Source organism: Prionailurus viverrinus, chromosome A2 (genome assembly GCF_022837055.1).
Source record: "Prionailurus viverrinus isolate Anna chromosome A2, UM_Priviv_1.0, whole genome shotgun sequence".
NCBI lineage: Eukaryota > Metazoa > Chordata > Mammalia > Carnivora > Felidae > Prionailurus > Prionailurus viverrinus.
This window is the reverse complement of record NC_062562.1, coordinates 31,836,639-31,848,535: the sequence shown is the minus strand read 5'-3', so window position 1 is coordinate 31,848,535 and position 11,897 is coordinate 31,836,639. Positions and strand designations below refer to the sequence as shown.

The following is an 11,897-nucleotide window of genomic DNA, read 5'->3' as shown; positions in this document are numbered from 1 at the left end:
TTTTCCCTGAGTCAGCACATAGTATTGCATGTTGGAAGACCTCAGTCAGATCCATTTCCTTAAGATGTCGGTAATTTCCTTCGGGGTTGTGATGTTTTCTTTGGGGTTGTGCTCATTCTGACAAGAGAGGGCGTTTCTCTCCCAGACCCCCACATTCATAGCTGTGGTAGGGACTCTGCTCAGAGCAAAGGTGTGTGCGCCACAATTTCAGAGTAAAGAAAAGGATAAAAAAGACAATCACAGGTGATCATTTAATACTTTCCCCTGATGTTAGACTCTTGCTTACTTCTAGCCAGGAGTCAAACCATGAGGTAAATCCTCCAACCCACATTTTATGAAAGACAATAAGAGAGAACTTGGTTGGAGTTACAACTAAAAAATTCTTTTTTTGTGTTTCGAAGCCAAATGCTTTTACAAGAGGCAGAAAAAGAAAAAGAAAAGAAAGAAAGAAAAAACACCCGAGTCAAACTGATGAAAACCAGTCAAAATACGGCCTTGTTGTGGCTGATACAGCTACCCTGGCTGGTCCCAAAACACAGAAGGCTTCTTCAGGCATGGCTCTCAACACTGATTGAACCAGATTTCTGTGTCAACTGCTTGAAAGCTGCACCACACATTTCCTGAGTATATTATTGAAAATTATCAGACCTGTTTTGTTCATTACCAGGAGCCTGAAAAATGACCGGCAAACGTGGCTGCGAGCCTTTCTCTAGCAAGTAGAGGCCGACTTTGAAACAAATGTCCTCGCAGCCTGTGAATACATCATGTAGAGCCTTGGGCCTTGGGGCAGGTTCCCTTCCTAATAACTCCAAGGAAATCTCCACTGGCCCCTGAAGAGGGTGGACAGCCTCCCACCTAAGTGTGTTCCCTTAATAAGCACTCGCAATCTATGGTTCGTTGTCAAGGAGCAAATGTGTTCATTCTTAGTATTTATTTGAAACAATATTCATTGATACAGAAACCAGAGCAAGAAATGTTTTTCCCCTTTATGTCAAGAAATCTGAATTACCGCATCAGGAAATCAGGAGATTATACCCTGTGAGGACTGGAAGGGACATAGCTCATGACCCAACTCAGTTTTACAGAGAGGCTCCTAAGATCCCCAGGTGAATTAGGCCTGAATGGGGAATGCCAGAACCCCAGCCAGAGGTCTCTGTGCTATAATACATGTGGCAGTCGAGGCCTTAACTTTTGCTAACTCTTCTCTTTGTTGTTTTCGGCTAAGACTAGACTACTCAGCTCTTATTTCTCCTGATATTGCTAACAGTTCATTTATAACCCCTACCCCCTTCCCCCCCCCATCTGACTTTGAAGAACCTGAATTCATTTAGGCCTTGATTAGTGGTAATTATTTACCTGTCAGACCCCAGCTGGACTGCATCACCAAAGCTGAGTCACATAGCCTTGCTTCCAGTGACTGCTTCCAAACAATTAAATCAGAGAAGCACCTGTGTAAATATGTAATATTTGGCGATAAGAAAATGATTAGGCAACAGACACCGAGCTGAACTGCTGAAAAAAAATAGTGAATATTTTCCCCTGGGGGCTTTTCCCATATGCCTTTAAGCGTTTCCAATCTCAAGAAGAAGGTCAGGTTATTTTCCCACCCCTCCTACCCCTTGTTTCTGTGGAAAATATAGCTCATCTGATATCACCAGATTTGATTTGTTTGCAAACATTAAAATTTCAAGGAAACCTTCTCCTGTGTAAGCTGAGAGAGAAGAAGTTGAAATAGGGTGACAGACTAACCGCTGATTTTCTTTTCCAAAGCCAAACTCTCTATCTCAATAGACAAGCTGACAATTGAAACTCATCTTGGACAGTGATCTCTGTTGTTATTTGAATTTAGGGCTTCTGTGATGAGATTCAAAGTGCAGGGGAGTGGAAAGGATGAGAGTTTTTGTAAACAGACCAGGAGATGAATCCCAACATTACCACCCGGGAGAGCTGTGTGACTTGTAGCATGTTTGGAGCCTCAGTTTCCAAATCGGTTAGAAATGACATAATTCTTAACCCAACATGCCGGGCCGTGTGTAAAATGCCATTCTCAGTGCCTGCTGAGCAAACATTCACTGTGCTCCATTCCATAACAGTAGAATGGAAAATCTATTCAGTATTCCATAGTTAAAACTGTTGGTGATTTTTTTAAAATTGTTTTCTGATGAAGATCACTTTTTAGCAAAAGGATGTACCACCAGCAAGTGATTCTAAAATTTCTCTCTTATATTTCAGAAGCTAACCTGCCCTCGTTTTGGTATTTGTACCTTCTTTAACACAAATTCATATGGACTAACTGTAAGAGAATCTTCTTTACAATTGGGCATAAAAAGATACTGACCCTAGCTGACCCTCATTGATTGTTTGCTGTTTCATTCGACTTGGCTGGTATTTTTAGCTAAAGGACATCTACAGGTGGGTTTTCATGGGCCCACTCCTGTTGTGTTCCTTGTACAGTTACGGACGCCTTTTTGTGCAGAGCTCAAACCTGTTTCATCTCTTCCCAAGCTCTGCGATCTTGAGCACGTTAAATATTCTTAGCGCTTCAATATCTTCACTTGTCAAGTGGAGAGGATGATAATTAACGCGTAATGTTACTCGGAGAATTCCGTGAGTAACTGTAGAGAACTTAGAACAGTGACTTAAACAGAGGGGAAAAAAACCTGTAGTTGTAGTTGTTACATTTCTGACACTAATGTAAGCAGCTTACAATAGAGCTGGGCTCACAGAGCTAGTGTGCAGAACAGAGCGTTCAGACCCTCAATCAAATCTTTCCAAGTCGAAAATGTTACTGTTAAAAAGTGTTATCCTCTTTCATAAAAGTTCTTAATTTCATTTATTGAATGCAACGTTTTATTTGTGGTTTCTGAATTAGACAACGAAAAGTAAGAATGCCTTCTATGGAATGTTACTAATTATTCATAGAAGCAGGTCCAGTTGTCCTTGGACCTTGAGTCTAAATTGAGATAGTCACTAGTTTTTAAAATCTACAGGATACCATTCACTGTCTGACCTCAAGTTGATAGGGGATAATAGCAAAAAGTTGTCACAAGTCAGGGTTTATTTACTATCTATTTTAAAGTGAACATTTTGAAACCAGGATATGGAATGTTTGAGGATATAGACGTATCTGATTCTGCTGCACTAAGATGGGAAGTTACTCGAAGCTACCTGATCGCTTTGTCTATTTGATGTCTTCTATTTTTGATGAGCCCTTGGCTTGTTGGTAGAGCTGTCTTACTACTGTAAAAAGTGACTCTCCTGAACTCCCCCACAATTCCTGAAGCCAAAAGATGTACTTAAGTTGTGACAGCACAGCTAATGTAGATTTGTAAAAGGCTGTGAAAGGAGTTACAAGTGCAAAACTTAAAGTTAAGAAGGATCATTTTACTTGGGGCACATCCTTTCCCTTCCTAATCCGTTAAGCAAATTGATTAATGTTAAATGAAAAGATGTGGTGGGGTGATTTGCTTTAGAATAGAAAAAGCACTTGGAATTATTAAGCTGCCTACACATCTGTAAAATAAATTTACTCTGAAATTCCCATTAGATCTCACTGAATTCACTGAGCAATATGGCCTCCCTGTTTTGTTTAATAGCTCTTCATTCCCAAGGGTGTTAACTCATTGTGTTAGATGAGAGCTTTAATGTTCTTCTTCCCCGAGGCCTTATCACTTATCTACAACGTTGATTAACTCTGTACATCCATATACCGTGGTCCAATTGAATAAGCTGTATGACAAGTATCTCCACAGTAATACCATAAAATCTAAGCAGAGAAATAGATGGTACACTGATAAATAGAAATGCATGCGCTAAATTCTAAAAATATGTTTTCCCCTTCTGCGGTTTCAAAGCCACAGTTTAAATACCCCAAGCCCTTTCCGTAAATGCATCAATGTATTATTCTCTACATTTGCTTTCTTTTTTCTTTCTTTAGTGAACATTCATCCAGTTTTTCTAGGAAGTTGAAGAAATCATTATTCTAATACTACATTTTTGGTCACTTATTTATCATTAACCTTAAATTTTTTCATCTGGTTTAAATATTCTGCTAGTACCTCTTACAGCTGACTTTCTGGTCAATTTCCACTTAAATTTCTGCAGGTGCAGACTCTCAGGCAGCTATTTATTGATTGTCTGTCTCCTTGCTAAAGGTTACTAACTTCATCAACAGTAGTGCTATAAATTACACCTGTTAAGATTCTCTCATTGTTGCTAGCTGACAATGTACTTTTGTTTTTTGGCTGTTCAGTGTTGTTGACCTGCATTGTGTCCAATCACTCTACAAAGACTGGTGGACTGAATTATTCCTGGGTACCATTACCCAGTTGACACTTTGAGCTCCTGAATCATCAGCTGAAACCAAAAATCTCATGTTTTTGGCAACAACACCCAGAGTTTGTATTATCTTTAGTCCAAAGAGGCTTTCAGAGCATGAAAACAGTATTGAGTCTTCAAGCTTTTTCCTCCTACGTTACATTCAGGAACGTAGACTTGGGATGACATCCTTAGTTTGTTGTGTTTAGAAGAAGAAGAAATAAAGTAAACTTGCTAAAGATCTGCCTCAAGAACAATTAACTTAAGCATTGCGGCATCAATACGAGCTAGAAGATTATAGATCTGTGGGTCTCAGTTGGTTTACCACCAACCTTACATGGGTACGTCACCTAATTGGGAACAGTCTGTGAAGTTTTCTTTTTGTACAACTGAAAGCATTTGCAGACATGACAACAGCTATCACTTGTTATGTTGGTCATGCACCATGATGGGGGAAGGGGCTCAAACTTACCAAATGTAGGAAAGGGGAGACATCAGAGAATACAAATCTGAAATAAAAGAAATAGAAAAAAGATAAATGATACAAAAGATGTATAGGCAGAAACCTAAAATAACTTTGCCCTGTGAGTGTGTAAATAAACATATTCTCAAGTTTATTGAAGTATAATTTACATACTACAAAATGAATGTGCCCGTTCAAAATGTGTAGCTCAGCGAGTTTTGATATATGCATAAACACATGTAACCATCACCTAAGTCAAGAAACAGAAAATTTCCAACTCACTAAACTATTCTCTTCTGCTCCTGCCCAGACAACTTCCCAACCCAACTTAGTTGCCATTACATTACTATCAGTATGGACTAATCTATCTATACACATGGAATCATGTGCTATATATTCGTTTGTGTGTGGCTGCTTTCACTCAGCAAAATATTTTTGAGGCTCATTCATATTGTATGTATCAACAAACACTCACATAAATAGACTAGCAGACTGTGCACACATACTTTTTATTTTTTAGGTTCATACATAGGAGATGAACTGATGGGTTATATGGTAAGTTTATATTTAACTTTACAAGAAACTACCAAACTGTGTTCTAAGATACTTACACCATTTACACTCCCACCATGAATGGGTGACATTTCCAGATCTGTATTCTTGGCAAATATTAGTAATGTTCCTCTTTTTTTCATTGTAACCATTTTAGTGGGTATAGAGTGGTTTAAAATTGCATTTCTTTGGTGACTGTGATTTGAAATATCTTTCAGTGCTTATTGGCCACTTATGTATTTTTTTCATTTGTGAGGTGTATATTCAATGCTTTTGCCCATTTTTAAAATTCAGTTGTGTTTTTATTATTGAGTTATGACAGTTTTTTTATATATATATTCTGGGCAAAGATAAGTATTACAACTATTTTCTTTGAATTTTTGACTTGACATCTTTTTTTGTGGTTGTTTTATCAGTAGCAAAATTTTTAATTTTGATGAAATCTAATTTATCAGTCTTTCAAATGGTTAGTACTTTTTGTGTCCTAAGAAATCTTTGCCTAAATAAAGTCACAACTTTGTACAGTTTTAGATTTTACATTCAGTTCTGGGATCTATTCCTAGTTTATTTTTGTATGTGATAGGAACTTGGGTTCAAAGTTGATATTTTCCAACACAGACATCTGATTGTTACAGCACCAGTTTTTGAAAAGATTATCCTTTCTTCTCTTTGTTCAAGTTCACTGACCTTTACCTCTGCAGAATCAAACTGCTATTACACCTAGTGAATTTTTTCACTTTAAATATTTTTCTGTTTTAGAAGTTTCACTGGTTCTTTTTTTTTTTAACAGTTTTCATTTCTGTTACTGTATTCGTGTTTTTTTAATCCAACTATTTATGATAGCTGTTTTAAAGTCTTCGTATGCTAATTACATATTCTCTGTCACTTGTGGGTCTATTTCTGTTGCCTAATTTTTCTTCTGCTTGTGGGGGAAGAAAAAGGTTTTTTTCTAATCCTTTGCAGGTGTGGTAATTTTAGATTAGATGCGGTGCTTTCTTAATGTTGTACTGTTGAATGTCCAGGTTTTATGATGTTCCTTTAAATAGTGTTGCTCTGTGATCTGGCAGTCATTTAAAGTATGGATCACTTTAATCTTTATGAGACTTGTTTTTAAGATGTGTTAGGGAAGGTATGGAGTAGTCTTTATTCTAGGGATAATTTTGTATCATTACTGAGGCATGGCCATTCGAGGGTCTCTACTAACTGCTTGATGGTTTCAGTGATGTTTCTTCTCTCTGGCTGGCCGGAGCTTGAAGATGGTTCAGCCCAATGGGAGATAAGGTAGCCATTAAGTTAAATTATTGTTCTTTCCTCAGTTCTGTGCCTTGTGGAGTATTGCTCTATATGGCTTGATAATCACCCAAAGGCTTAAAGGCGCCCTTGTGCATATTTTTTGAATTTCTTTCCTAAATATCTCTTTCCTTTCTAGTACTTTGCCCCACAAATTCCAGTCACTTCAGCTTACTCAGTGTTTGAACTCTGTCTGTTCCAGTTAGTGAGGGCCCATGTTCTACCTGGGCTTCCTTTCCCTGACTAGCAATCTGAAAAGTATCTCCTGGTTAAAAACAAACAAAAAAAAAAAAATTCCATTACATCCTTACCTCATCTGTTTTCTTTTTCTTAGGGATCATAGTCTTGTGCTGTCTGTAGTCCACGATCTGAAAACAGTGGTGATACATAGATTTTTTTCAGTTTTCTAATTGTTTATGGTAGGTGGTTTCTTCAGTAGCTGTTAATCCATCATGGCCAGAAGAACAGGTGTATCTTTAAATTTTTTAAATGTTTTTATTTATTTTTGAGAGACCAAGAGACACAAAGCGTGAATGGGGGAGGGACAGAGAGAGAGGGGGACACAGAATCCAAAGCAGGCTCCAGGCTCTGATCTGTCAGCACAGAGCCTGACAAGGGGCTCAAACTCATGAACAGGGAGATCATGACCTGAGCTGAAGTGGGACGCTTAACTGACTGAGCTGCCCAGTAGCTACTGTGTATTTAATATAAAGGTATTAAAAATACCTACTATATTTTTAAAGAGTACAATGAAGGTAGTTACTTTACTACAAATAGGGCTGTAGTGTTAAAGGTTACCTCAGATGGGATTCATTCCTCTAGAGATCACTAGCCAAAATCAGGTTTTGAGATCTATGCTGTATGGAGGTGCTTTTCTCAAACAGGAGTTGCTTGGATTCTACTTTTTGTGAGTTTTGCTGTAAGACACTTGCACTGTAATTTACTTAAAATATTTTTTTTTTTAATTTTTTTTTTTTTTTTAACGTTTATTTATTTTTGAGACAGAGAGAGACAGAGCATGAACGGGGGAGGGTCAGAGAGAGGGAGACACAGAATCGGAAACAGGCTCCAGGCTCCGAGCCATCAGCCCAGAGCCCGACGCGGGGCTCGAACTCACGGACCGCGAGATCGTGACCTGGCTGAAGTCGGACGCTCAACCGACTGCGCCACCCAGGCGCCCCTAAAATATTTTCATTAAGTTGACTTGCCTGTAACTTTATTTGAAAAGTAAACTCTACAACATTATGATAAATGGAGTTGAAAAACGAATTGTATTTTTCTTACCCATACTGAAAAAAAAGGTTTCCTTTTAAAGAGTAATTATCTTTGGACTCCTCAAGACATCTTATACCCCACCAGGGGTATTTTTCTACACCTAGCCGTGCTAGAATAGATCATACGGACATTGGATGAAGAAATAACACAGGTAATAGAGATAAAAAATGTAAAGTCCATCTTTTCATTTGTAGTTTCTGATACAACCGTAAAATTTTAAAACCAGGATGGCCTTAGAGACTATCTAAACCTACTCCCTATTCCACAGATGCACTGGTTTCTTTTCAAGGCCTCACAGCTGGCTAATTAACTCAATAGATAATCATCAAGGGCTGAGCATGATCTAGGAGCTTGGAATACAGCAGTGAACAAAACAAGACTTCTTGGAGCTTATGTTCTAGTGAGGAATGGAAGCCCTTTCTTTGGCTCTGTGTCCAACTGTGTATTGTTTACTGGTCTATTTACAACAAAAGAGACTACCCGAACCTTGTAATACCTGTCCCCATCCTGTCTCTCGGCACCTTTAGAAGTAAGGTTTTGCTTTATGAAAAAATCAACCCAGTTCCATAATCATCTTATTCTAAGTCACCTGAGATGTGCCCGTTCACATGATGACACTTTATTCTTCCTAATGGGGCTACTTCTCATGCTTTTTACTTTAGCCATAAAAGGGAAAACAAATCTCTCCTTTTTACAAGGAAGCGCCCATTACCCATTGCAATTATGTAATGTGGAATTTTGTGGGATATGGTCAACCTCTGGTTGCAACACACATTAGAGCTTTTAGACAGGGTCTTCTGGTTTCTTATCTCATCTTGTGTCATGATCTTGTTCTTGTCCTATTCTAGTCTCTCTTGATATATCACTCTCTCAAGGTGTTTGTGCTGTTTATCTGTATCAGTTCCCATGTCCCAGCTCTGTCTCCTCTCAGACCTGGAAACTCTTACCAAATCAAGTCCCTTCTGGTCTGAGGAACAGAAGTCTCTACTCTGACATTCCAGTCTTGAAAGCAGACTCTGTTCCTGACAGCTTCAATGTTTTTTACAGGCACAGCCACCCCCAGAGAGGCAGAAAGGGTAGGATGGAAGAAATCATCAGAAATGAGTTTGGGCACCCAGTTGACTCTCTCTCTTTTGTCTTTAAATCTGTGGAATTAGTGAAAGCTTCTATGAACTCATGGAATTTTCAGCCTTTGGAATTCCCAGACGTCTTCAGGTTGTCTTTGAAGAATGCTTATTTTACAACGTGTGTTTTTCCTTGGAAAAAGAGAAAAGCAGAGTGAGCCTTGTTAAAGGGATAGCTGAGACTTGAAGATAACTCCCTTTTATATGAAGGCTTTGTGCAAGGCACTTTACATGCTTTTTCACTTTTGACTTCACAGCAATCTGAGGAGAAATGAACTATAAGTATATGAACTCATTTTAAAATGAAGACATAGGCATAGAATCTTGAGGAGACCATTTAGCTTACTTAACGTCAGTCAATCTATAGTTAGGTGTGTTTGATACCAGTGAAACCCTTCAATAGCTTGTTAACATCAGTGTCAAGGTAAAATCATGAATACAAAAATATGTATAAAACATTAAGCATAGGATTTGTCCTTGTATATTCATTTGATAGCTGAACTGACACAGTCTGTGGGATTTGTCTCAAAAATCACTAAATGAAATAAGTGGTGGTCTGAATCAGAACCGTACTCTTTTGAATTTCATTCTAAGGTTTTTCCAACACAGCATTGTAATTCCAAGAGAAAACCATTCATCTTGGCAGTGACTTGGTTAAAACCCAGTGTATGAACAGTCACAACACAGAGATTTTAAAGATAGAGTTATAACACTGGCATTATGAAAATATTCAATTATTTTGAATTCAACAACTATTTATTCAAAATATTTATTGAAGGGCGCTTGGGTGACTCACTTGGTTAAGCTTCTGACTCTTGATTTTGGCTCAGGTCATGATTTCACCGTTGGCGAGTTGGGAGTCCTGAGACAGGCCCTGTGCTGACAGTGCAGACCCTGGTTGGGATTCTCTCACTCTCCTTCTCTCTCTGTCCCTTCCCTGCTCTGTCTCTCTCTCTCTCTTTCTCACTCACCGTGTGTGTGTGTGTGTGTGTGTGTGTGTGTGTGTTTGTGTGTTTGTTTGTTTGTTTATTTATTGAGAGAGAGCAGGGGAGGGGCAGAGAGAGGGAGAGAGAGAGAACCCCAAGCAGGCTCCGCACTATCATCACTGTGCCCGACACGGAGCTCGAATCATGGATTCATGCCTTGAGCCAAAATCAAGAGTGGGACACTTAACCGATCAAGCCACCCAGGTGACCTTCATGTCCTTTTACTGATTATATTATGCCTTTCTGCTACTAGGCATCCCTAATAAGCTATTCTATTACCAGATTAAAACAAAATGGTCTTGTTCTGTCTAGATTAACTATCTTTTCCTGAAAGACTGGTAGATAAGTAACAGGTGAGAATACAGTGGGCTCTGTCTCTTTCCTCAAAATGCCTTGTTAGGATACATGCTGTTTGAAAGAGAAAAAAAATAATAGTTCAGTCAGAACCACACAGTCATTGAAAACAATCTTGTTTCACTTGCCGTCACTGCAAATGCAATTATGGCCAATTCTCATGAGTCTGTGCTAATGGGAAGAGGGTGTAACATGGATGGTTGACAGGCTCAGATAATCCAAATAACTGATTTTCAGCATTTCCCCCACTAAACATATTCACCAGAGTTGCTAGCAAGTAATGGAAATTGCTGATTCTAGTTTCCTTCCTCTCCTCCCCACACCCAGGCCCCCCAACCCCAGTCACCCTTTGATGGAGATACAGTGAGCAATGAAATGGCCATAAACCTGTGGGAGGAAGGAGAAGGAAAGTCCATCAATCCTTGAATAAATTAGAGCTATTTTAATCCAACGCTTTAGAAATGGAAAGTCCTACTCCTATAGCATATTGTTTTGCTCACTATATTTGTACAAGAAATGCATCTCAAATGCCATTTTATTAAATCCTCATCACAGAACTAATGTGTCAATTCATTTTCTCTGTTTAAAAACATTAACATTACTGATAACTTTTCCTTGACCTTTGCCCTCCGTCTCAGACCTGCCTCCTTTTCTCAAAAGGAACACAACAATCCTGATGCTTGTTTGTCATGATAAACAGTGTCCAGCTTTTTATCTATTCACATTGCTTTTATGTATGCATGCAGAAATTCAGTCAGAGAAAGTAATCATGTCCTTTTGGTTGGCAGTAATGGTAGACGATTCGATTGTTGAGGCGCGAGGTAGACCTGCTGTGCATTGCCCACGTGACTCTTCCCTGAAGGACTCCTTGCCTCATTATGGGATGTCGTTAGCAGACAGTCTTCAGCTGTCAAGCCCTTCAGGGACTGACGACTTGCACAGAAGCTCCTCAGCCTCACCCCTTTCAGATTCAGCCAGCGTTCAATAACCGATCCGGTTCCATTTGAAACCACTGTGCACATTCTTACGCCAGTTCAGTGCAAGACTCTCAATGTTGGCCCGTCTTGGGACAACTCAGAATGAACTTTTAGGTTCAGAACGCTGTGGAGTGACTGAAGCTGCCGTTAGGCCTGCATTGCAGCTCAGCTTTTTCCTCTGACCGATCCTGCTTCCTCAGATACTGATAAAATGAATATTCCTTAATAAGTTTCCTGAACAGTAAACACCGTCTTAGAGTCTGCCTCCAAGGAACCCATTCTGTGACATGTGTCTCGCTTGCTTTTTCACTCAGTGGTATGTCTTAGAAGGCTCATATGCTGGTAAAATAGATCAGCCTTATTCTTTTAATATTCTTACAGTATTTGTATCGGAAACCGAGTAGTTGTTCATCAAAAGCCTGGTTCCCATTCTTCCCGAACCTGTATCTGGACCACATCATGAATAGATACGGCTTCAGTTACTGCATTCTAGCCACTGAATTGTGGAAAGAAGTGATCTGTGACCCAGGCTCGATCTATTCAAATGTCAAAGTCTTTG

At 39.1% G+C, this 11,897-nt stretch overlaps 1 long non-coding RNA gene across 1 annotated transcript; it reads right to left on the bottom strand.

Moving 5' to 3' along the window:
* Positions 1-1,362: 1,362 nt before the first annotated feature.
* Positions 1,363-9,007, bottom strand: LOC125161160 (uncharacterized). Its single transcript, XR_007150489.1, has 4 exons — positions 8,845-9,007; positions 6,934-6,990; positions 4,790-4,826; positions 1,363-1,448 (listed from the first exon to the last, which is right to left on the bottom strand). It is a non-coding gene; the product is annotated as an uncharacterized LOC125161160 (long non-coding RNA).
* Between the last annotated feature and the right edge of the window lie 2,890 nt (positions 9,008-11,897).